General features: G+C 40.3%; 1 protein-coding gene across 3 annotated transcripts in view; it reads left to right on the forward strand.

Moving 5' to 3' along the window:
- Nucleotides 1–480: 480 nt before the first annotated feature.
- TSPAN9 (tetraspanin 9) overlaps nt 481–27,060 on the forward strand; it is a 158,146-nt gene continuing 131,566 nt past the window's right edge. Inside the window, exon 1 of one of the 3 annotated variants that reach the window (XM_005427414.3) lies at nt 481–525. The gene's annotated coding sequence lies outside the window, so the exon portion shown is untranslated. The remainder of the gene's footprint in view (nt 526–27,060) is intronic. The other 2 variants (XM_031062282.1, XM_031062283.1) reach the window with 2 other exon arrangements.

Consider the following 27,060-nt stretch of genomic DNA (forward strand, 5'->3'; position numbering starts at 1 on the left):
AAAGGTGACATCTGTCAGAAAGCAAGGCTACTGGAGGAGAGTTTATCATGAAGGGTCTTGCTTAATTTCTAGTTTGGCTGCTGTAAGCAGGTCATCAGGAGTCATGGTGATAATGGGGGACCTAAATGCCGAGGGGTAGAAGCACTGGATTTTTTTACTAGTATTTCTGATTTAATAGACACACAGCTTTTGCTTTTCCCCATGATCGCTGTTTTCCCTTCAGTTTCTGTTTTAGTATTTTGCTTATTGCCATTATTTAAACTTGAGTCCAGATCAAATCAGTATATTATGCCCTGGAGATCAGTGTTAAGACTTACTCCTTTTGTTCAGGAGCAAGTGGAATTTGATATACCTTTTCCTGTTTGTTTTTTTTAAATCTCCCTGAATTTCTCCTGTCTGTCCTCCTAAGCTAATTATGTTTGTGGTGGAAAGTGGGTCCAAAAGACAAATAAATTAATTTTCTTCTTCTTCTTCTTTCCAGGTTTGGTCTGTGAATTTTTCCTTGGTGTACATCCAGTTACCTCAGTAAGTAAGATCTTGGTGAAGGATTCTTGGAGTCATTAAGCTGTATCATTAATATTCCTCGCACTGACATTAAGGGAAGATGAGTTGGTCCAACACTGAGCCCTTACAAAACCTTTTTGTAATCTGTTATTTTCTTGCCACAAATGCTGAGAGAGTCCAGAGTAACATGGTTGTTGTTGGGATTGTCTCCAAGTGCTGCCATAAGTACTGAAGGAAATGTAACAGAGGAAGACAATAATCCTCTTCCTTACATGCAAAGATTCCTCTTCCTCTGTTTTCTTACCTGTGACATTTATAGGGAAAGGAAGCAGAGAAGAATGAAACAAGGTTCCAATTGAGAGCAATTTCATTAGTCCGCATAAGTTATATCCTTTTGTGAAAGGGTGGATCTATAAACAGGCTTAGAAAAACAAACTCATGTTAGAGGAACCCAGGGCTACCCTGGGTTAGGTGTCTTACTACAGCTGCAGGCCCATTGCTTTGTATTTTTACATTCCCTGTGTTCTTCAGGGATTTAGCCTTGGCTAGGAGCAAGTGGCAGATGTGGCACTGCTTACCTTTCATTAAGTTTCTGACACAGGAGAAGAAACAGCTTCTGCTCCTTTAGGGAAAGCAAGGTGATCCACCTTTCTGCTGAATGCCATGTGTTCTGCCAAAGGCTGCAAGTAGTGCAGTTTGATAAATCCAAGCAGTGAGAGCAACAGAGAGCTAATAGTCCACTCTTGTACTTGGCTTGCCAAGAACTGTTTCATACTTTTGTGCTGCTGTTTAAAACTTGTCATGACAGCTGCAGGCAAAGAACATCTACTGTTGTACAGTTTGGGATGAGTGATGAGAGATTATGGTCTGTGAAGGGAAAGAATCCCCTTGCAACTGGGAAAAGCTAAGAACACGTTAGGTGAGGCTATGAAAAAGGAGTGCTGGAGCTTTCCTTTACTCTTGTGTAAATCATCATTAGAGGTGATGCTGCTCAATGGCTCAGTCTTGGGGATACTGTAAAGATGCATTGACTTAGGGATATTGTTTATTTAAGAGAGAACTGGGATATATCCTGAGAGGGTTTTCAATGTCAAGGCAGTAGTTCTGTTGTCAACTGCTTTGGAAAATTTCACTTGTAGGACTTGTGTGTTTCCAAGAGAAAAATCAGTAATAGGAGGTATACAACTAGCTTAAAATCTGTACAATTGATGTTGGACATGGTTGTGGTTTAACCCCAGCCAACAGCCAGGCCCCACACAGCTGCTCACTCACTCCCCCACCAATGGGACTGGGGAGAGAACTGCAAGGGTAAAAGCTGGAAAACTCATGGGTTAAGCCACAAGCACAAGCAAAGCAAAGAATTAAATCACTGCTTCCCATGGGCAGGCAGGTGTTCAGCCATCTCCAGGAGACCAGGGCCCATTACATGTAATGGTGACTTGTGAAGACAAAAGCCATTTCTCCAGTCTTCCTCCCTTTCTCCTTCTTGCTTCATTTGATATGCTGAGCATGATGTTATATGATATGAAATATCCCTTTGGTCAGTTGGGGTCAGCTGTCCCAGCTGTGGTCTTCCCAATTTCCCACATACTTCCAATTTCCTCGCCGTGGCAATACAAGAAGGAGAAAAGGCCTTGGTTCTGTGTAAGTCCTGCTCACCACCACCAAAAACTATCTCTGTATTATCAACCTTCTGTTCAGCACAAATCTAAACCACAGCCCCATACCAGCTACTGTGAAGAAAGCTAACCCAGAACTAGCACAGTTGTGAATAGCTTCCTGATATTTCTGTTGCAAGACAAAGAATGAAGAGATTGACGAGGGATGTTAGGCATTGACACAGGTAACATCTGTATTTGTAGTAGATGAGACACAATGTTACAGTATGTAAGATAAAGAACCTATGAAATTTCATGCTGTAGAATTTAAGATTGTTATAAAGAGTCTTGGCTTGGTCATAAAATGTCTCTCTGTAGGGCTGCTGTGTGTTTGCATCTTGCAATGATTTTTATGATTACTTTTTGCATGTGTGCCATGCTCTGAATCACACAGAATGGTGGTTTGTTGATTACTGTGTCCTAGGAGGGCTGGGTGATTGAGTGCCCTAGGGAAAAGATAGTTGGGGAAGATTGAAATAGTTGTTATTTGTTCCAGGAGTTTTCTTTCTGTTCATTCCAGTGCCACTTGAAACGATGGCTGTATTGTGAGCTCTTTCATCTTGTTTCCACACCTTTAAAATTTGATACTGCAGAAATTAATGTAACATCAACTATAATGTTAAAGCTGCCTCATGTTATGAAAGTGAGAATTCCCACAGCAGCCTTAACTCTACCCCCAGAAGAGAAAGCAAATCAAGTTAGGGTCTTAAGTTACACCATTGTGTATCACTGGGCACTAGGATGTACATTTTGGCAAATATTTACATTTCAGATCTGGACCAAGTCCATGGCAGTAATGAAATATCATGTGTTAATTATGCTAAATGATCATATTACACTCGTAAATGGGAATAGGATTGATTCCCAGAATGCTGATCCTGTGATTCACATCATCAAGGAGTACAAAAGAATCCACATCCCTTAGAGAGGGAAGATAAATAGGATATTTCAAACATTTTTCTTGCATTCATGGTAGTATGCAATTTTCCCCCTTTCCATTATGTTTCTGAAATCTATTTCACAGCAAATTGAAAAATTAGTATCCCATCTCTAATGGAGGTTTAGAAATTACCCTACTTTCTTTACCTTGCTTATCAGTGTTAGCTACTGGATTTCAGATACCCTTTTGTATGAATTCAAGCGTTTTCCTTTCAAAGTGGTCTGTTTCTGTGAAGAAGATAGGACTTGAACATGCTGAGCAGAATGGGAAACATGCTTTTTGCTTTCTATGAAAGGTACTCATGCATATTAAAAGCTTGCCAGACCTGAATTTCTAGAATGAACAACAAATAGTTGTTAAAATAAAGTGATTGAATGCCTTGCTGATGTGTGGTATTGAAGTTGAATGAAATGTGCTACTCATCACTCAGATTTAAATAGAGTTTATTACAAAAGCTATTGTAGGAAAGGGCTCAGTAGAGAGCTCAGACCCAGACTGAATAGTGAAGACAATCTTCAGCTGTATCTTAAAACCAGCACATACTGTGGGGATGTCTGCAAAACACTATTGTGTAATGAAATAAAAAAGGGTGTGTGAGATGCTTTGTGATGGCTTGTTTATGGCAGGCAGCCATTCCAGGTGAGATGGACATTTAAACGTATAGGATGTATTGAATTATGAGTTTTATGTGTTTAAGGTGCTATTGTATGGGAACAAGTTGTCACTGTGCCTTACCCATGTCCTGGACTGTGAGGCCTCCTGGGGTGATCCTGGGTACCTCACTGGGGCAGGGCTGTTCTTCCTCTGTGTGGTTTGTTTTGGACTGTGAGCAGGGTCACTGCTCTCAAGGTCTTCATACTGTGCCCAGCAGAGTGAGGCACAGAGTGGAGGACCTGGGACCTACTGAACAAATACAGGCTGTAAAATTTAACCCAAAATGAGATCAGGCAAGCAAGGCGAGAAAGAGAAGTATGAGAAGAGATTTTGTTAACTTATATTGGCTGTTTTAAGTAATAGAAACAACTTGATGACCCTGTTGTGCCAAAGGCACATATTTGTAAAATGTGTGAAACGTGCTCAGATGTTCCACAGTTGGGCTAACACGTTGTTCATGTCTCATTTGAATGAGTACTTGGCATCAGTCTCTGTTCACAAGAAGAACAAGTCTAATTACATGGATAATGTTAGACCACATCTTCAGGAACATTATTAGAAGTTCTGCTGAGGTAGCCTGAGGAAAAGAAAGTTGCTGTGGGCAGTGGCTTTGGGATTGGCATTAGGCCAGGTCAGGGTAATTTAATTTTCAGAGTCTCAGTTTTAAGCTGGATTCTGAGGCCTTGAGGCAAAATTGTAAATGATCCTGTCCTGTAAGTTACTAAGTAATATGATACAGCTAAACTTTAATGTGCCATAAAGTTAAATCTCCATGTATGGAGCACCCCACTGGCAAAAGATAAATTAGTTATGGGGAAAGGAAAATTATTTGTCCCAGAGATACTGTTAGTTAATCGCTGGTTCTTCTCAGGTTGCTTGAACCTGGAATATTTGTCCCCATGATTAATTAACATGTTTTATTATTATTTCTGCTCCCTTGGAGTATCAGATTTGTGGCACTTTCCCATGGGTGGATTTTTATTTAAGTTTTTTAACACGGAGAAAGATTTTCACTTGAGTATTTAGTCATACATACAACCAAATCTCCTTATGAATGATAGGGTGAGGCTGTCTCTTACTTGTTTGTCATGTGAGAGAAGGCATATAGGAATGTGTTGGAGCACAATTTTCTGCTCTTACTTAGCTTGTTGTCCTTATTGCCTGTCACCAGGCTCCCAGAGAGCAGTTCTTGGGCATGGCAGCCCCCAAAATAAACTGCAGGGTCCATCTCGCTGGGCTGAGCTGGTTTGTGGTACCTGTTTTGTTGCATGCAATGTGTTGTCTGCTTCTCTGTGATGGACTAAAAAAGCCTCATTATAAATAGTGCTATGTACATGTTCCTATTGTAGCCTATTGGACAGCTGTGAACTAAACTAAATTTCTTAAAGCAGTAGTTTTCATTTTTACTGTTATCAGCCCTTAAGCATTTTCTGGAGAGTCTCTGTATACTCTGTTTTAATCCACTTTGATTTCTGATTTATTGTCTGCTGTATTTAAATTGTTGACCCAACTATTAATTTCTGCTTGGTGTATATCACACTCATGCAGCTGAGCTTCAGAGAGGCTGTGAATGGTTAGGTTTTTTTGTCTTTAGGAAGCTCAAGGAACTGATCTTACCAGAGTGCCAAAGCTTTTGATTGTCAGTGGATTCTTTCTTGTCTTTTCTTCTCTTGCATAAAATTATTGCTCTTGTAATCCCTGTACAGTGTCTTCCAGTGTAGGAGAGAAATCTCTGTCTTCATGTGGGCACAGGTGGGAATTTCAGGAGCTCCATTACTTTCCTTGCTAGTAGCACTGGAATCCTCCCCATCATTTACAAAGGGGTACTGCTGTCACTCAGCAGAAGCATTTGTAGTATCACAGAGGTTAGAGATGCCAGTGAGGAAAAAACACTGCACTTTTCAGCCAGCCCTCTGCAGAGCCAGTATCAAATTTCTCCCTACTAATGTGTTTCTTGGCACTTTGGTTCAGTTGCTGTGGATTTTCCAGCAGCTGAATGCCCCTTAGGCAGGTAGGTTTCCCCCTAGCAGAGGCACAAAAGTGTATTCCTAATGCACTTGATACTTTTTTTGCAGTGTATCATTATCGATTGTAGAAGTCACTGCCCAGTTTTTTTCCAAGCCCGTTTTCCAAGCCAAGTTCAGTGTTTTTGAAAAAAAGTTGGGGATCCATGTAGGGGTCAACAATAGCTGTTAATCCTGTTTTTATTCCCTTTTGTCAAGCTAATTGATCACTCTCCTGTTTTGTGTTCGGCCATGGCAGTACTGGGGGCTGTCAGCTCGTGCTCAGCCCTGTGCTGTTCCTGGCTGAACTGTGCTACTCAGCTGCTCTGTCTTTGCCATCCTGCCAGTTCCTGCTCTGCCTGCCTCTGTATTGCCCTCAGGCTGACACGGAGATTAATTGACCTAGTATCACAGGATGGTTCCTCTTTTGAAGTCCTCTCTCCAGCAATGTTTAAGGAAAAAGGGAGAGTTTGAAAACAACTAGTCGGCTAGCTAGGATTTGGTGTGCAACATCTGAGGATGGTTAACACAAAGCAGCATTATTAATGGGAAAACTATGGCATAAATGCACTATTGCTATACAGAGCACAAGATGTGAGAGATGGAAAGCCTATTGTATTTCCTCAATTTGCCCTCAGTAGTGGGTTTCAGAGGCTCATGCACAGATCTCATTGTTATAAATACATATTATAATATCAGCTTTTTGCAAATATGAAAATGGATGCTATATGTGTAACATTAAGGTAACTGCTATAAAGATATAGTTTTTATTTCTGCTATTAACTAAACTTAGACATAGTGGTGAAATAGCTGATACAGTTGAACTTGTGGTAATCGAGCTGCCTGCTTGGTTGGATAATACCCAATGAATGTATGATGAAAACCCCTGCTACTGATATGCCAAGTATCAGCACCTACCCTCTGTAGAAAGTATGGACCAAAGCCCAAGCTGGAAGTGATAATAAAAACGGAATTAAACCACAGCCAAGAGATGTGCATGCTCTAAAAAGGCAGACCTGAGGAGGAGCTGTGCTAAACGGTTCTTGGAACATGTAAACTAGTTTGGGGAAAAGTTTAAATATGCACAGTTATTTATGAATATGCAATAGGCTGATGCAATAGAAAAGGTGTGTAAAGGGTGTCTCTGAAATAGCAGGTGTGCTCCTGGCTGAATGCCAAGCACCAGGCCGTTGACTTTATTTTTGTATCCTGTTGCCCTTTATTAAACTTTTAAATTTTACCAGGAGAGTGAACCTCGTTTTTCACATCCTGAAATAACTCATCAGGAAACTTCTTCTTCTAAATGTTCAGCATCAAGCAAATTGCAGAACCTTACCTGATTCAATTATTTGATTGAATTGAGAGTGGATAAAACCTATTTGGGGCTTGATAAGGTATTCAGTAACAAAGCCAGGCAACAAAGTCAGATGGAAATTGAAAGACACACAAACTGACAAGAGCCTGTCACATGGACCGGGAGGAGGTGAAGCTGCAAACATTTTGAAGCGGCCTATTTGATGCTCTGCAAGATGGGTAAAATTTAAACTCAGGGTTGCTAGCATTTGTCCCATCTCTGTGTTTTTATTTTTGCCTTCTGTTCCAGGGGAGCACATTAGGTCAGGCTTGACTGTACATTGCTAGCAGTGCTGAGAGTGACGGGAGATGCTGTAGGCATGGAGAGTGAGCCATGCATGACTAAGAACAGAAATGGAATTCAGTGCCTGTGACTCTGAGCAGGACAGATAACACAGATTTGTGTGGAACAGTTGCAAATGCACAGACTCTTCCTTACAGAAAAATTATTAGAAAAATTAGTTTGAATTTGGGAGGAAAGTAAGCTTAAAGCACAATCAGGCTTTGCAAAGGGCTCTGGTCTCTGAAATGAATGTTCACCCACAGAGCGTTGATATTGTAGTTATTTTGGATTGTTCTCAACCTAAAAAAGCTGATAGGTGATGGTTTTGTCACATAAAACTGCTGAAAATAGGTATGTTAATACCAATTATTCAGCAGAACTCATATCATGATGAGCATATTTTTGTCAAAATAATTTTTGTGACCTTTTGAAAGCGTTGATGCAATTTAAGGTGAAAACAGAAAACTAGATAGTTTTAGATGTCACGGTTTGATTTTAAAATGTATTTTCTTTTATAAAAGCATATTTTTAAAAAGTTAATGACTACAGTTAGCTTATCTTGTCTTGAGGGATTTACTTTTAGCCTAAATAGTGTTTATGTGTCTAATTTATGTTCAAGTGTTGTATGCTCCTTTGACAACATTGCCTGCTTGTTTCTTACATGCCTTATGCATATCAAAAAGAGTATAGGAACAGTCAGGAAGAACTTAGTGAAGGCTGTGTGTTGTGATGTGTACGTTTTGCTCACTGTGTCAGGAAAATCCACAAACGCCAGAGGTTTATGTACAAAAAGGAGACAGGGGAGTCCTTCAGCTTTATTTGAATTAAGGGGGGAGTCCACTGGGGCGCACACCCGCAGGGTTTTCTCTCTCAGGGTTCCGGAGGGCACAGCCTCCCTTGATCCTAAACTCCCAGCCGCATCTTGTTTCTCTTCTTTCCCCATTGCTGAGGCATTAGGAAGGTACAGCCTTCCCGAACTGCCTACCACACATTGCCCCCTTGAACCTGCTGGTTTACCCCAAAGCTCAGAAGTTCAGGCCTGCGCGGCCCCTTGTCTGTTTCAGGAGCCAAGGTGCCAGGGCTCTGCAACAAACCTGCTGCCCTAAGTCAGCAGAGACATTAACACCCTTTGCAAAGACCTTAACACCCACACCTTCACCCATCAGACTCTTTGTAAAGACATGAGCTTTCCTCTTGACTGTTTTGGTGTTAAAATTTTTAATGGTTGCTATGCAATTTCAGCTTAAGGCCTTGTGAACAGTGTTACTTGAAATATGGATCTTCAAACCTATTTGTTTTTCTCTTGTGCCTTGTGATTTTAAGTTCTGTTCACCTACTGGAAAGTAGGGATTTGCCAAGAGCTGATTTTTGTCTGGGAGCCTCACACAGAAGTGTCAGGTGTGCTCTTTGTCCAGCCACACCTTGGTGCTGTTTGGGTCATTCCAGAGGCATGCAAGACAGGAGGAGGACTCCAGGAGTGAACTGAAAATGAATGATTTGCAGTTTTGTGTAAGTAAATCAGCATGCTATTAAAACTGGTATTCTTTCTTGTGATTTATTATTATAACCTTGGTATATAATTAAACAAAAAAAGAGAGAGAATCTCTGGAAAGCCAATGAATATGTCTGTATAACAGTACTAATTTTTACCTTTTGCATTTACTGACATTTTTATATATCTGGCTTTCAAAGCTGACAGCTGAAATAAAAATGTTGTCTCGGGGACAGCATTGACCTTTTTTAAGGTTTTTTTCTTGTCACAATTGTTTAGTGCTTTGGTCTTCAGTCTGCTTGGATGTTTTTCTTTTTTTTCTGGAGTAGTGGGGTGGCTGTTTGTTTGGTTTGGGTTTTGTTTTGGTTTTTTGTCATTTGTTTTTGCTTTAAAGCTGCTCACAGTGCACCTTTTATATGTTGGTGTGATACAGTACACAGTGAAGACTGAAGCTGGCAAAGAGCTGGTGCCACGAAATGTACTTTTTTACTGTTTCCTGCTTTTGTATTTTCATGCGAGTGCTTCCTTTGATAGTAGCCCAGAACAATACATAGCCTAAACTCTAATTTTTTTATTTTAACAATTGTTACTTGTTCAGGAACAGTGCTTTACAGTTGGCTAGTACCAGTCATCCACAACTGGTGGATGAGGGTGCAGTTGAGGGAATCCAGCCAAGCTCAGACAAATTCCTGTTTGTTAAGGCATCCTGAGCTACCCAACTTGAAATGTATTAGATGAGACTGATGAACCTTTGATGAATGAGAAGATGTAGCAGAATGTGGAAAGAAATAAAGTAGTTTGGGGATGGAAATTTTCTCTTTTAAGGGAAGGAGTGTAAAAAGAGAGAAAAAGACTAATCTTCTGCATTTGTATAGGTTAAAATAATGTGGTGACTTTGTCTGCTTTTTGTTCTTTGCACTCAGATTAAATGAAGCTGCAGATCTGTTTGTGTACCTGTGTTTCAAAATAACATCTGCTAATTCACCTTAGGCTCTTCTATTTACATTATCATAATTCCATGGATACCTAACTGAAACAAATATATGAAATACTTAAATGGTATTACTATTCATGCCATCCTATTCATGCCATTACTATTACTATTCATGCCATCCTATCTTTTAATTTAGTAGTCTGTCAAGATTCTTAAGAGAAAGAAGGGGAGGTTCGCTGAAATGCAATGATGGTGAAACAAAAAAATAGGGTGGTTCTTTTCATATATCCTTATTATAGGTTGTAGAAGTCATCATCAGGGTTAATGGTGGGGGCTGTGAGTTTAAAACAGTTTGAGGTTATAGTTAGGTAGTGAATACAAAATATAACACACAAGAATTTGTAATTGGTGTGGGATATTAAAACTTGGTTTCAGCTCTTAAGTCTATTTTCCATCTATTAAGTTCAATTAGGGATTTTCAAGTATGAACCATTTTTCTTTTTACCGGCTGCTGTGAGGTTCTTGTCCTGTTTGAGGACAGCACTGGGTGTTTCAAGGCTGCACATGTTGTAATCTTTTCTTCAGTGCAGCACCCTCGGACTGTGTGTCGTGGTGCATCTGCTCTGATCTGACCACGGCGCCCACCAACAGGAAATTTGTGGGCACCGGTGAACTTGTGGTGCTGCAGGAGCACAGCTCATGGCTGTGTGACCATGTCATGGGAAGGTGGTCACATCTGATCAGAGGCATGCTTATTAGTCAGCAAGAATGGGGGCATTTTCCTCCTGTTTCAGTGCCTTCTGTCGTGAAAAACCAGAGTGTATTTTATGTGAGTGCCAGGAAAGAGAGAGAAAAGAAACAGGCTGTAGGCCCCTGGGGAATTTTTCTTCCCACAGCTGTAGGACAGTTAACAAAGATGATGGGAAATTGGGTTAGATGAGTTGTTTTGCGAAAGTGGATAGATGCCAGACTAGATGCTGTATTATCTTAGAGAATCCCAAAGGATGGCACAGGTGCTAGTTGTGGTATCTGAGCATGCCCAGGCAGCAGAATTGTATTACCATGCTGAGAACGTTCATAGAGCAGCAGCCATAAGTATGTAGCTGACCAAAGTGTGATTTTGAAACTTCTGTCCATGATGAGCTCTGGTCAGCTTTAGAGACCTTGACATTCCTATCAAATATTTATAAACATCATTCTATGTTTTAAAACTGTATTTGTCTTTGTCTTCCTAAAGATCTCACTGGGCTTCAGAGATCCAGTGTGCTTACTGTGATGTAATGCCTTCTGCTGATACTGGTGTGAACAGCATTGAATTTTTTGACAGATTTCACAAAACTGCTCAACAAAAGTAGCTGTGTAATGTGGGTGACTGTATCTGTATGTGTAACTGAGAGTCATGGGAGCAACTTGAAGCCAAGTATTACATCAGACTCTGCATTCCAGGCAGTGATTTGGTTTGGCCCTGCTGGATTATTGCTGCTCTCAGAGTTTGTGTCAGCAAGTTTACTCATGATGGACATGGATTTTTAGTCCAGATTAATGGAATTAAGTGTAGGCCCCATTGTTGACTATCGTGATCAGATACGTGACATTACTCCACAACTGGCAGCCTTCATACCAGTGGTGGTTCTTGTGGAGCAGACATGGTAAGGACAGTGCCACTACAGATGTGATACCCAGGCCAGGGGTCACCATCTGTGTCATGGAAACTTTCCAAGGGCCTCCAGCCTGATTAAAAGTCTGTATCTATATGACCTTGTGCATCTTGGTGCCCATATCAATATGTTTGTACTGAGGGAGTGGGGACACTGTTTTAAATTTTCTTGAAACAAATGCTGCTAACTAAGCAGATAAGCTGTGAGTGGAGTGGCTCAAGCATTCTTCAATGCTACACACGTATGCCAGCACTCCTTGTGCATTGTATTGTGCAGGAAGCCTTGGGATAGGCATATGTCAGATATTAAAGCCATTTCCAAAGCCATTTTATAATGGTTTATAAGGTGATGTTATTTGCAGACTCATTCAGGTTGGAAGGGACCTCCAGGGGTCATCCAGCCCAGCTCCTACTCAAAGCAAGATCAATGCTGACTTCAGACCACGTTGTATGGATATTGTTCAGATGGTTCTTGAAAATCTACATGGACATAGATTCCATAGTCTCTCAGATACTTGTTTCAATACTTCAGAGCAGTGATTTTTTTTAATGTCCTGTGGCAACTTCAGTTTCCTCTTGTTCTCCTACCACATACTTTCATAAAAAGCCTGGCTCATGTTCTTGGTAACCCTCTCTTGGGAATTGAAAGTCTGCTATTGTGTTCCTCCAAAGCCTTCATAAGTGAAGCAAGCCCGTTTTTATCAGCCTTTCCTCACAGGCCCAGAGTTCTAATTACCTGAGAAACTTGGTGATCTTTGGCAGGACTTGCTCAGGTTTCTTACAGAATAGTTTGGGTTAGAAGGGACCTTTTAAAGGGCATCTAATCCATCACCCTGCAATGAGCAGGGACATCTTCAACCAGGCCAGGTTCCTCAGAACCCCACCTAGCATGGCTTTAATGTTTCCAGGGATGGGGCATCTATCATTTCTCTGGGCAGCCTGTGCCAGTGTTTTATCACCCTCATTGTAAATCTAAGTCACCATCATTGTAATCTAAGTTGGTTCTCCTTCAGTTTGAAACCTTCCCTCTTTGTCCTGTTGGTGAATGCCCTTTTAAAATGTCTCCTCTCCAGCTTTCAGGCCCCCTTTATGGGCTGGAATGTGCTATAAGGTCTCCCTGGAACCTTTTCCAGGCAGAACCACCTCAACTTTCAGCATGTCTTCATCAGACAGATGCTCCAGCCCTCTGTTCATCTTCATGTGCCTCCTCTGGCCTCACTCCAACAGTTCCACAGCCTTGATCAACACTTTCTTTTACTGGAGGCTCAGAACTGGATTTAGTACAGTGTTGAGTAAAGGAAAACAATCACTTTTGTTATCTACTGTGCATTGTCTTGTGGATACAGTACAGCAAGCTTTTAGCCTTCATTGCAATTCCGAGTCCCATTTAGCCCCGTCTCCACTGGTACCCACAAATCCTTTTCAGCAGAGGTCCTTTCCTGGCAGCCTCTTTCTCTGGCCTGTCTGGGTTCCTCAAAATGGTAGCTCTGCCCTGGAGCTTATTGTCTGCATCCCCTAGTTTGCTGTCATCTGCAAACCTGATGAGAGTGGACTGTGTCACCTTCTCCAGGTTATTGATAAAGGTATGAAAGCATGACAAGTCTCCAGACAGACCCATGCTATACTCTCCTCATTGCTGGCCCCCAGCATAGATTATGACACTTAAACCACTGTTCTTCAAGCCCAGCCTTCCAAGCAGTTTTTTACCTCTCTAGTTGCCCACCAATCCAGACTGTCAAAAGGCTTGCTGAGGTAAATCACATCCACTATTCATTGTCCACAAATCCAGTTGGTCAGGCATTATTTGTCACTGGCTGACCTGTGTTGACTGGTCCCATTCATCCACAGCATGTGCATGTGCACAGGAATGTGTTCCAAGAGTACCTGGTTATACTCCAGTTCATGCTGACCCTCTGGAAAACAGCTCTGTCTGGTTGATGCCAAGCTGACCGTGAGCCAGCAGTACACACAACTTAAAACTTAGTTCATCTATTAGAACATTTCTCCTTCTATCAGTACCTAATATTTTTAGGAGTTTAACTTTTTGTTATATGAACTTTGTCATTGGTGCTCAAGATTTTATTGAATTTGCTGATAAAGAACCCTCCAGAGATGGTTTCCTTCTGAGCTTTCCTTTTTCTGCATGCTAATTAAACTCAAGTTGAAATTTATATGTGGAGCCTGAGGAGGAAAAGGAGAATTTTTCAGCCATGCTTATATATAAACAGTTTAAGTCGAGTGAATTATAAAACCCAGTATTCCTTTAATTTTAATATTTGCTTATCTTACAACTTGGGTTATGAAAATAGATGATTGATTCTTTTCTTTTTTAAAATTCTAATAATTTAGTTTTTTTAGCATCAAGCAGAACTTTTCCGTCGGCTGAAATAAAGGGCTGAAGCTGAGTAAAAGATGTCCCATAATTTCATATAGTTAGTTGCTGTGGGGCAGAATTGCATGCTACAGGAAAGGTTTGAATACCTTAATTTTAAAAGAAAAATTGGCCCCGTGGTATTTTAAAATTTACTTTTTAATTTTTAGTTTCAGAGTGGTTAAAAGTAAACCACAGTGAGTAATTTCTTAACTCAAGCATCTTTTAGCCTCGCTCTTGGCTTACCCGTGCATTCATTTTAACACTAGAGGGCAGCTGAAACACTTCAGTTCTTTCAGAAAACCAGCTTCAGGAGAACAGCTTGCATTCTTCCTTACCCGAAGAAAGGAGTTTTGTTAGCTGCCTATTATATGACGTTTATTTTAGCAATTAATTTGCTTTAATTCTTTCAGGGTTTTTTTTTAAACTTTAAAATCGAGCCTTTAGCATTCTAGCTTTCTTTGTACCTCGGTAGCTGTATCATGCAGTTAAAACTGATCAGCAGTTGAAGATGGGGGAATACTTTCACATTTTAGTGGCTGTGAAGACGTAATCCTTGTGCTTCCTGTGTGGTGGGTATTTTGAACCACCTTCTTCAGAAACAAAGAGAGATGCCAGAGATGGGAAATTAAGACCTTCTCCTAAATTTTCTCAAGAAAGTAGACGTTTGACTTATAGCACTTACAATTTATTTCATAGTTTTTGTTGGTATATAATTTTAAATTTGTTTCCAAAATACTTGAGTTGATCTTTTCTTATTCTCTGCTTTGCTTTAAAGCTATCTTTTTTATTGTAGCAGAGCTTCAAAATGGCAACTTCTGTCCCTCCAGATGTTATTCTATCCTCTCAGCAATCAGGAAACAATCCAATATGAAGGCTTTTGAAAGGAAAGGTCAAACCAATTAAAAATTACTATTTTCACAGCTCATGTGAAAATTGCCTAAGAAGTTCTTGACTTAAACCTGAAATTGGAAACATTTTTATTAAAAAAGTGGAGTGAAATACATGGTGAAACATGTAAGTTGTTTTAAGGGTGTATTGTCAGAGATCGGATCTGTTCTGGCTCTAAAGTAAGAATATATTCTGTCTTGTGAGTTGGTTGTTTTTGTATCTTATTGGGTTTAATTTCCTCTCTTCCTGTTTTGAATCTTATTACTTACTGCAAGTGTTGAACAACATTTTTCAGCAGCTGAGCAATGAAATGTTTATCTGCACTAAAACTTTGAATGGTGTCTGGAACAGTAATAAAATAGTATCATTAAGCTTTTAAGAAAGGAACTCTGTCTCTTAAGAGTTTAATCTCTTACACTTAAGAGTGTTAGAGATTAAAGCTGACTTTTCTGACTTGGGATCAGATATTTTTTTCGATATTTACAAATGACGTGATCTGAAAATTCACCTGTGCCTCTCTTAAGGAAATTTTGCACTTTTGCAACTTTGCAGTGACTATAAGGGCACAGTGTTTTCCAAGCTAAGCTTCTGGAACTGTGTAGTTACAAGGAAATCGTGTCTGTTTTTGTCAAAAGCTTTTCTTTAGCTTCAGAAGTGGAGAGATAAAATACTAAAGCAGTAGGCTCAAGCAATAAGATTAAAAAAAAGGTATAATTTATTATTTTGAAGGGAAAAAAAGATTGATTTCAGACAGTGGGCTGTGTGCTTTGGCTTATGATGCTAAATCTGGTGCCAAGCTATGGATTGCACTTTTCCAAGGCTTGAGGATAAAAAGGCCTGAGCTGGGAACAGAACGGCTTTCTCTCTTTTTCTTGTCATATCCTGAAAGTGCTGCAGGCTTTGTGACTTTGCTTGGTTTCTGCCGTGATGTCTTTCTTATGTTGCAGAGTGTATCTGTTATCTCTGATGCTTCTTTGGCAATTTTGGACATAACACAAACATTCTCACCAGCCGGTACTGACTGATAGGGCAGATTTTGAAAATAATTGATGCTTGCTTAGGTTTTTCATACAAAGTTCTGCAAAGTGCAGGGCTGCTTGGCTTATGGACAGTGCCAGACAACTGCTATAGTAAAAGCTGGATTTCCGTAGTAGGGATTAAAACAAATGCAGTAGTAAAACATTTTTCTTTCTGTTATTGGTTCTGGATCACAAGAAGGAGCCAAACTGTAGCATTTTTATTTTGTCCCTAGCTGCCACTCCTGCAAGTTAAGAGATTATAAGTAGGCTTCACTTATAAAAAAAAACTGAAGGGAAGTTGCTAAGGGCCAAATTTTCTCTCTGTGAGGCTTAATTGTAGGGTTGTGTGTTGTTATGCCCCAATCTGTCACTGTGCAATCTCATTGTTTGAAAGTGTAGAAAAATTAAGCCAGCTGTAAATTGTTTTGATGATTTACAATCAAGGGTAAATGTCTGCTCCCTCTCTCTGAACTGCATTGCCTTCACAGGGCAAAAAGGACCAATAAACCTTCATTGGCTATTTTTATCATTATATTTAATAGATGAAACTGTGGCTGCATGTTAGGGAATAGACCTGGTGGAAAGATGCTGCTCTTCTGATGACATTTGAGAGCAGATTCTATTTGAGCTTGACTTCTAAATAGGCCATCCTTCTTTGGATGTGGCTCTCATAAAAGAAATTGCTTTGTAGTAGGCACTCTATATTTTAATATTAAGGTTTCATATTTAAAGGTCCTAGTAGATAACTAAGCTTTGCTTTGGTATTTTCCCCTTTCTGCTTTCCTATTTTAGATATGAGTGACTGGGAGACTAGCCTTTTTCAGTAGCTTGCTTCATTTTATGCCTGGTTATGCAATGTCCTGGCAGCAGTTACTTTATGCTCTCAGGAGAAAATTTCTTACAGAAGTTTAGATTTTGCTAGTCCTCTAGTCCTCTAGCATTACAGCTTTCTCTAGTGTGTGAGAATTTAAAGGAAACAGTCCTTTTACAAAAATATAAAGCTTTGATGTTTTGGAGATAAAATTATGCTACCATTCATTGCCATTTACCTCTCCTGCACCATCAGCTCTCTTTTTGATCCCTTCTGAGCTGATCAGCCTGTCTGTGCTGATCAGCCCACTGCAGACAGAGTAAAACAAATCAAGGTGGTGAAAAAATCATGTGGTAGGACATAAGTCTTGTTCTCTTCCACCTCAAATCTCTTCTCTGTACAGTGTGGGGAGGATGTTGGGTATTTTCCTATTCTCCACTGCAATCTGTCTGGGTGGGATGAGGCCAGTGGAGTGATTTTTCCTGTTTTATGCAGTGTGCTGTTGCTGTGTATGAGGAAGTCATAGGAGGAAAACAGAACTACTTTCCTGCATAATCCCACTGCCTTTGAAAGATTAGTTGAGAAATACTCTCCCAGTGGAAGAGCTGTGGCAGACAGTAGGTACTGCTTATTTTCCTGTGCTTCTTTCAGTATGAAATTAATTGGACTGCTCTCTGCAGCAGCATCAGTGCATTGGTTTGGCTGGTGGTCTAAATAACTTAAATTCTCCTTGTAAGTTAGTTAAGTCCGTGAGGCACTAATGTAATGGTCTCTTCCTCCCTGAGGGTGGAAAGCTCCTGAGAACAAACATGGAAGCATTTGCAATAACAAAGCCTCTTCTGTCCTGCTCCAGTTTCTCTTTAGTTTGCTGTTGAAGAAGCATCTGGTACGGCCTTTAGCTGTCCCTTTATAGGCCATAAGTCCTGGTACATTGCCAAGTGGCATAATATTATGTTTCAGTTTTATAGAGGATTTTGCAGGGCAGAGGGAACAGTGCACAAAAAGTTTATTTGTTGCACGATAAGGTCATTCTTTAAGAATGAGGCAAAACTACAAGTGTTTTATTTTTGATCAGCTTTGACTTGTGATTAGTTACGGCTTCCCACAACCAATGCTGTCATAGCAGTTTTTATTCTGGGTCATAAACAGTGATTGTAAACCGTAGGAAAATAAAAACAACAATCAAAAAAATCTAAGAAGGAATGTGTTTGCAAGAAGATTTATTTCTGATATGAGTCATACAGTTCATGAACTTCTCACAGATGAGCTCATCATAATCATAAGGGAAATCTTTAGTAGCAATGCTGGTATCTAAGTCACTCAGATATTACCTGCTTCTCAGTGACATAGGGTGGTGTGGATCAGCACATCTGCACTATGCAGCTGTGTTCCTAAAGTAATCCTATATCTTCTTCCTTCTATTTGAACCTAAACCTGCTTGAAATGTAGTTATTCAGTTCCTTAAATTCTGACTCACGTCTTCTTAGTTGTAGGAGGTACCTTAGACTTCAAGAAATATCTGGGATAGTTTTTAATTCAGTTTTTTAATAATGGAAGTTGTTTTCAGTGGTTCCTAAAAAGATGGTACTAGAAGCTTTGAGTATAGAAACATTTGAAGATTTATCAAGAGGTAGGTTATTGCATTTTGGCAATACACGTAAATTGCATGTTTTTAGGGGAACAGAACAGGATTGGCAGTTGTACTTCTGTTATTTTCTGGATATGTAAATTATATTTTGTGTTGAAAAAGGCCATAGCGTTCTTATATATAAACCAAGAGACATATGTGACAGGGATGGGCAGTGTGTGATTCATGTTCTAATGATTCCTTTAGTGATTTCGTGAATTTCTGGTGACTGCATTGGTTCAAAATGGATTTGAACATTCTTAACTGGAAGTAACTAAAGCAAAATTGGCAAGACTTTGCAAAGCACATCTCCAAGAAAAAGGAACCATAAATGATGACTGTCAGAGAGAAACTACTAAGTGAAATCCTGTGCTCTCAGTTACTTCAGTGGTCAAGTAGGATGTCCAGAATATCTGCACAGTAAAGGGATTTATTAAAAAAGTTTTGCTTGATAGGCATTTTTTATTTTTTGGGTTTTGGGGGCTTTTTGGTTGGTTGGTTGATTTTGTTATTAACAGCAATGTGTTTACCGAAAGCCTGTAAGAGCATCTTTTATGGTACAGTTCTTTATCTGCTAATGAAATGCAGATAAAAGGACTGTTTATAAGTCAGTCACCCCTTATCTCCAACCCTCCCTTTTGCTAGAGTTAGGGAAAGGTTGGAATGAATAAGAAAGCATGCCAAAATGAATTTGAACTATGCTGAACTCTTAGTGGACATGGACAAACCAAATCTAGAACCTCTCTTTGAGACTCCCCTCTTTGGTAGTTTAGTTTATCTCCAATGCCAGATTGTTACAGCAGCAGTTGTCAGCAGGGCTTAGTTTCTTGGATAATTCTCTCTCATGTAGTTTGGCTGTAATTATTAAAATCAGAACCTCGAATTTTTAGACTTAGAAATACAGACCATTGAAACATGAGCCCAATCTGCTGAAGTGGCACTGGGTCTCCTCATAAACGAGCCTCAGCATTCTGTGCCAGTTCCAGGGCCTGTGCAGCATCACTCCATGTAGGTCGCAGCAGTTCCAGTTTTGAGGTGACAAGTTCATGCATCACTGTGCCAAGATGTGACTGGGGCCAGCAATGACAGGCAGTGCAGTACAATGAGATGAAAATGAAAAATAGTTCTGCTCGCTATAGCCTCTAGTTCGCACATGTTTCTGACAAATTTGTACTTTGGTTTTGCTTAAGTACCTAATATATTGTTCTAATAGCATTCTTACAGAACTGGCTGATCTGAAAATTACTCTGGAGCTAACAGCTTATAAGGAGTTCTAGCTAATGGTGTGGCAAGAATCTAAAATGGGGATGGTACAGCTTTGTGCCATAATAATTATAACTGGACAGGAATGTAGGATTTCAGGAGCCTTGGAAGAAACTTACAAGACAAAATTTAAAAAGAAACAGAATAGAATAGAGTATTTCAGTTGGAAGGGACCTAAAAACTATGACCTAGCCTAACTGTCTCGTAGCTTGAGGGCTGACCAAAAGTTAAAGCACATTAATAAGGGCATTTCCCAAATGCTTCTTAAAACAAACTGGGATGGGACATCGTCTGACCACCCTCTCAGTAAAGATGTGCTTCCCATTGTCAAGTCTGAGCTGTCTCTTATGCAGCTTTGAACCATTCCCTTTTTTGTTGCCCTCCTCTGGATGCATTCTCCCTCCTTCCCATCCCACTTACATTGTGGTGCCCAGAGCTGCCCCCAGCACTCCGGGTGAGGCCGCAGCAGCGCTGAGCACAGCGGGTGATGGACGATCCCCCCTCTGCCCGGCTGTGCTCTGTGTTTGATGCCCCCAGGACACGGTTCCTGCCCTCTGGGCTGCCCGGGCACACCCTGCCGACTGTCACTGAGCTGCTGCTGCCCCCAGCACCCCCAGGGCCCTCCCTGCAGGGCGTTCTGCAGACACTCCTGTCACAGTTTGTACTTGTGCCTGCAGTTACTCCATCCCAGGTGCAGGATCTGGCACTTGTTAAGTTTCATGCCGGGCATGATTGCCCAGTGGTCTATGCAGATTCCTCTTCAAGGCCTCTTGTCTGTCCAGAGAATCAACAGCACCTCCTGGTTTAGTATCAACAGCAAACTTGCTGATGGTGCATTCAGCTCCTGCATCCAGATCACCAATAAACACATTGCACAGAACTGTCCCTACAATTGAGCCCTCCAAAACACCACTGGTGACCTGCCAGATGTAGCCCCCTTGATTCACTACACCCCTTGGAGCCCTGCCCTTCAGCCAGTTCTTCACCCAGCACAGTCTGAACCTGCTCAAGTCACAACTGGGACAACTTGTCCAGGAGAATGCTGTGAGGGACAGTATCCAAAGCCTTACTAAAATCCTGAAAAACCTGACACACCAAAGATTGGATTAACACCCTACAGTGTTCACGTAGAAGCTGTTGAAACTAAACTGTGCTGAGGTCTAGACAGAGTCTCTCACAAGCTGTCCATACTTTTTTTTTTCTGTCTTTGCATTCAGATCATAGATTCTCTGAGCCTCTCAGCTGTGTGGCCATTGGATAGGAAGGGAAAATAAATAAGAGTGGAAAAAAAAATAGAGGACACAAAAGAAAAAGTTAGCTTTTTATAAGTACAGTTAGGTTTTAAACTATAATATACGCTGTTTTGTGTGGATTTTCCCTCCTCCCTTTCTGTAAAATTGACCACCTACTTAAAAATTAAGATGTAGGATATGCCAGATTGATGGGCATTTAATCAAATTGATATAATCTTGTATTAGTCGGTATGTCTGAGGCTATCATAAAGAAATCAAAACAGCTTAATTTCAACAATTTAAAAATTTCTGGTTTTTAAATTTATTTTAACCAGAAATTAGGCTGAATGAATGAGTAAATACTCATTCATTTACAATCATTCATTTTAAATACTCAAATTTACAATCAGTAAATACTTAAGTATTCAAACTGTCTTCAGGGTCATGGATAACTCAGCCATAGCTAGGAAAACTCACAGTATTTGTAAAATTTTAAGACTGGTCCTGCCTTTTTCTTCTCTTGTTTAATTTTTTTAGTCCCATTCATTTATTCCTGCAATGCTCTATGACTGCCGCCTTTCTGTAAACATCCATAGGTCAGAGGTATTCAATTTGGCTTAAGCAGCATTCTCATGGGCAGTTTGCCAGGAACTCATAGGCTTCACCTAAATTGCACATTGCTGGGAATAATCTCAGTCTCAGCTGCTCTTATCTTTTGTTTGTTTCTTGCTTAGACCTCCATCTGGCTTTTTATTGGGTCAAGACAAGTAGCAGTAATTGGTGGTGTCTATAATTCCAGTAGTTTGAAACTTCACAGCAGATTTGGAGGCAGGTACAGAACAGAGATACTGGAGCTAGTAGAAGAAATTTCCACCCAGTTCCCTCACTTTTTGTAGTCCCTACTGAGAGAAAGTGTGTACTGGCAGTCAGAACATAATAGAGCATCCCCAGCTTCAGACATAATCTGTTAACAGTCTGATTTCAGCTCATTAAGAAATCCAGTGCAGCTTCCAGCCCCAGTAATTCTGATGCCCTGGGACATACAGTCTCATCAGTGCGTACCCTGAACATCCTATGAGGATGCATGTATTTGAGATATAGGTTGGAAGAGTTGGTCAGGAAATAGGTTTTGTCTGGATAACAGTTCAGACTCACTTTATATTACTTATCATCTAGAGAATAGATTTTCTCACATAAAACATGTCTTTGCTTGGAAGATAAAAATGGTTTTTAGTACTGTCTGCTACTTATTTTTCAAAGCATAAGTCATCCCTCCCTGATGCGATGGAACAACTTAAAATTAGTGTTTCTTTTTGTTTCTGTGGTGAAATCACTGGGGGTTATTTTCTGTTGAAGTTTGAGCTCACACAGAGGGCTTTGAAACAATAATGTCTTGATTCTGAAACACTTGAAAAAACATATCTGAACCTCTGCCACTGCAGGACTGCCTGAGCTGAACCTTGAGGAGAAATTCTGGTATTTCAGTGCAGTCATGAAGACTGACAGTATAGAAATTCCTCAAATTCCAAATAGTTACTCTCTATTCACAGATAAATCTATTGAAAACTAAACTTGTGTCTTAACAAAAAGGTGTGTTCTTGACAGCAGGATGATTTTGACTTTCGATGAGAAAGAGACTCATTATCCAAGTGGGATTTTACAAAATTTTTTTGTGACTGATTATCCAGAATGAAAAGCATGCAGAGCTGATTAAGTGTAGACACTTTCCCCTCTGCTTTCCAATGATCTCAACATTATTCACCTTGAGTGGATGCAAACTGAACCTGAAGCATACCTTGCTTTGTCCCTGTTCTTCCCTCTCCCTGACTGCTGGGAATCTTTTTCTTGATCTGTGTACATATGTACAGTATGTGGCACCCTGATTTGTATAGATTTAAACCCTTTCCCACCCCAAAATCAGAAGGGGAGAGTCCAGAAGTCTTGTGCTTCAAATCAGATAGGTAGCTCATTGGGAATTCTTGTAACCACTTAGGCAACAATTGCTTGAGAGCAATTATAGAGAGAAGGTAAGCTTCAAGGTAAAGTGCGACAGCTTTGTGGAAGTCTTGAGTTTCAGGAGGAAAAGCTGGTGATAGCAGCTTAAGGAAAATTCTGTTATTTGTTTTCCTTTATTAGAGGTTTAAGATGGACATGTTCCCTGTTTTAAAGCCCCGCATTTAGTGACTCAGGGCCAACAGTAACGCAGGCATCTGCATGAGAAATGTTAAACCTGCAGCCACTGTGTTTTGTGAGCTGCCCAAATGATAAGAAGATGCCTACCTTTACTACTCATATTTGATTGATGTCTTGACATTTCCTGGAGCAAGCCCATAAATTGATTTGTGTCCTTTTATTTCCTACCTGTTGATCTATCAGGACCCTTTCTAATTGCATCATAATGCAGTCTGAAAGAAAAAGGTTTTTATTTGTCAATAGTTAGGGCTGTAGTAGCTTGTCTAAGATAGGAAGGCTGTGAAAGTTTGCAGGCTTTTAGGTGTGACAGAAGAGTGAAGGAAGTGCTCAGCAGATAAAAGCACCTCTGAGTCACAGAATACAAGCTCAGGTGGTTTTGAGGGCAAACACAAGAACCAGAACCAGTTTGTGGGAAGAAGAGACCTCAGGAAAAATTAATTTAAGTAACCAGCAGGTAGTGTGCTGCTTCACTTCTGCCTACACAGTATTAATGGGAATTAGTGTTATTAGTATAAAACAAATAAAGTTGTCCCATGAACAACCAGGTGGATTTGAAGATGGACCAGTGAGCTGCAGCTGATGCTTCTAAATTCCGTCAGACACATGGGAAAAGCAAAATGCCTGGGGACACGTTTAACCCGGTTATCAGGGACATGAGAAGTCCTCCCTTCTGCTGGAAAGGTTCGATTTTGAAGCCCACTGGCCCTGCTGAGGGCAAGCTGTCATACTGAGTGCTGGTTCATTTTGCCAGTGGTTTTATTTAGAGTGGCTCTGCCCTGATTGAACATCAGCTCTTTTAGTATCAAATTGAAAGCCATTAACTAAGCTTCTTAATACTGCCATGTCTAGGTAGAGAAAAGGAGAGGCTGAGTGTTTGTAAGATTTTTTTGTGGATGGCTCAGATCTTGTTATGGATGTTACATGTCACTAATAGTAGTTTCCTTGGATTTTCTTCACAATTACATTGCAGTCTTGGCGTTCTTTACCATTTGCTTTCCTGAATGTTCAAAGTTCAGGTGTTTAGAGTTCACAGGGTAGATAAAGTAACTTTAAAGCAAATAGGTAACATTCAAGGTTATATAGATGATAAAAGAAGATGGGCAATGCTAATGGTTCAACTCTATAAGGCAGCCTGGGAGAAAATTCAAAGTTGGATCTTCTCAGGAGAGATGAGATTGTAAAAAAAGGAATTTCTTTGTGGTAGAACAACTTGATATTTCCAGAGGTAAACATGAAAAACAGGAGGCTTGTGCAGACTGTCAAACAAGTAATTTGTTGAACGTCACTAAGCTACTTCAGTGTAACTGTGTCAACAAAGTGAATTACATTTCAGGAGCTGCTTTGCAAAAAGCAAGCTCTGGAGTAGGAGCCATTCAGTATCATGGAAAACAAATTGGAACTGTAAGAGTTGGGGGAAAAAAAGCATAATGTTGTAAGTGCACTGTGGATATGCAGTAATAGCCATACAGAAGCTCAGTATTGCAGCTTATTTATTATACTGCAAGCCTTTTTATTTGTAGAGGTATATCAGTAAGTTTGCTGTTGGAGCTGTAGTTTAAATCAGTTCTTTAAGTGGAAAGATATACAGTGCCAAGCTGAATTTTGCTGATGTGATGATACAGCATGAATTTCCTATCTGTGCCAATTTAAGTGTGGGATTAAGGCAGACAGCATGTCTGCATAGGCAAAACTGAGGTGTAGACAAATGACCCCAAGTCTTCATTGGCCTACTGATGGCAGTACTTGCCTAAGTAGTGCTTTGTGGTCAGTATGCTCCGCCCATGCAGTCACTAGTGCTTATTAGAGCTCTAGCCTTGCTTTTAGCTTCTTGGATTTCTTTCTCTAAGCGTTGTTGAAGGGCATTGCAGGCAAAGGCTGTGGCTTGGAAACTGTTGGTACGTGTGAGACTGGATCTGTGCTGCAGAATACAGCTCTAAGTGGAGATCCTTGAGGCAGTAATAGAGACTGCAGCTTCAGAATATGTGCTGTGGTGTGGCTTAGTGTAGTCAGTTGTTCTGATGTGTGTCAGCCACAGTCCAGCATTCCAGTCCTGTCAAAATGCAGAGCTTTGGGAGATATCCTTCTACCCTTATAAGACTTTCATCGTTAAAAAAAAACCAAAACAAAAAAGAATTAAATTGTTGACACTCAGGTCTTCAAGTTACAGATCATAAATGAATTTTCTTTTGTATTGTAACCAGAACTGAACTCAGGCTCAGTTGAGATGAAATAACTTAAGGGGTAGCTGCAGAAATGGAAAAAGTCTTTAGAATAGTCTCCAGCATTCAACTGGGGAAACTGTTGAGCTTTTGATTGAAACTGTAGTGTTTCTCTTCCTTATGTAAATCTTGCCAAAGGGATCATTTCCATAGTTTGTAGCTTTTTCTCCAACATGCAGTGTACATGGGCTTTGCTGTTTTCATCAGCTCAAAGCTTCCCAGTGTTTGTCCACAACAAAGATGCTGCATCAGCTTCTTGCTCACTACAGCTGAGCAGGGAACTGCCAAAACATTATTGCAAATAAAAACCAAAAGGCTGGTGCAAATGTGGTAGTCAAACAGCTAAGAATGAAAAAAACACCTAGACCTTTGTTTCCTCTTCACACCCCATTTTCTTCTTTCTTTTCTCACTTTTTCCTGTAGACTATCTGAGCTTTAATTCATAGATGCAGCAAGAACAGAAGCTTTGCTGGCGTGTAGAGCTGAAGTGTGTCATAAAGAAAGGTGTTTATTACCATTCCCTGCCTAGATATGGGATCACAAAGCATTAGTAGCCCTGAGTGACCTGATGTAGGTATCTGTGAAGTCCCTGTTGCAACAGAGAAGCCAAAAATCTCCTGCAGCCAACTTGCCATGGTTTTTAACTTGACCTGTGAAACCACAAACCTTCATTTGAAGGTGTAACTTCTAATTAAAAACTTACTTGCTATTCACCCTGCTACTCATGTCTTCCTGGAGTTTTTTGTAGTCTTGTTTTTAATAACCTGGGTTATTGCAACTTCTCACAAGACTTTTACTAACAGGTAAATGCTAAACACCTCCTTGATTTGAAAGATGAAGCAGCAAGGAATTATAGTTTAGGGGTGTTTCTTTATAGTGAACATGCTGCACTACATTTATATGCCTGCTGTGGAATGTCATCACATATTCCATAACTCAGTGTCACTTGCATCAGAGAGCTACAAGTGCAGGCTGAGTTGTGTTTTATCTGTTGGCTACATCTCTGTAAGACTGCAGACTAATGCTCCATCTCCATTTGAGGTAGGAGGGCAGTGGGAGCAAGATGAAGTGTCGCAGCAGTCCTCATGCTTAATCCAGTTCCCAGAAATGACAAAAGGAAATATGCCATCTGATACATTTCATGCACAGTGGTCCCAACCACCAAGGCCTGGCTGCTTGCCAGTGAGGACCTGAGCAGGGCAGAATTTCAGAATCTGCTTGGGGTGGTCATGAATGTCAAATTTCTGATGCCTCTCTGAAATGAGATGTAGTAACAGCTGTGCATTCCTATCCCGCTGCAGAACAGGAGTGGGATTCATATTCTGAATCATATTCATTTGCTAGAGGGAGCTTCTGATTGCCTTCCAGATGGTGGTCAACTGAGTCTTGCTTGGGTGTCTTGAGAAGTGTCTGTTACATCAGGAAAATTCAGGAACTGGGAGTGAAAAAAGAGGGAGAGAAATACTCAGCAGTCTTCAAAGAGCATTTTACCAGGAGATGCTGGCTGTCTAAGGCAGCAGTTAATAGAAAAGGTTATATTCAGGTATGGAGAAGTCTGCTCCTAGTTCTTGGAACTGCTTGGTGATAATGGTACAGTAGTTACGTCAGCCACTGCTTTAGTATTTCCATCTGCTAGATGGGATGCTGCTTGTGAGACATAGTCAGCTTGACAAAATGAAGTTCCTCTCATCCAGCCAGTTACCAGGGATTGTATTTTTCTATTATAATTTCATGTAGCCTTTATGCAAAAAAAGGATGTTGGCATGGAAAAAGGAGTAAAATATAGTAACATCAACTTTTTGTGCTTTTGTTTCACATAATACATTATCAACACTACTTGTTTAAAAGCTTTTGAACAAGTTTTTGTCTCTACAAGATGCTGTCATTCTTGTGGGAATTACTCTATTTCTCCCACCTTTAAAATGTGTAACAACCTGCTGATTCAGAAATGAGTGT

This window comes from Geospiza fortis, unplaced genomic scaffold, assembly GCF_000277835.1.
Source record: "Geospiza fortis unplaced genomic scaffold, GeoFor_1.0 scaffold286, whole genome shotgun sequence".
NCBI lineage: Eukaryota > Metazoa > Chordata > Aves > Passeriformes > Thraupidae > Geospiza > Geospiza fortis.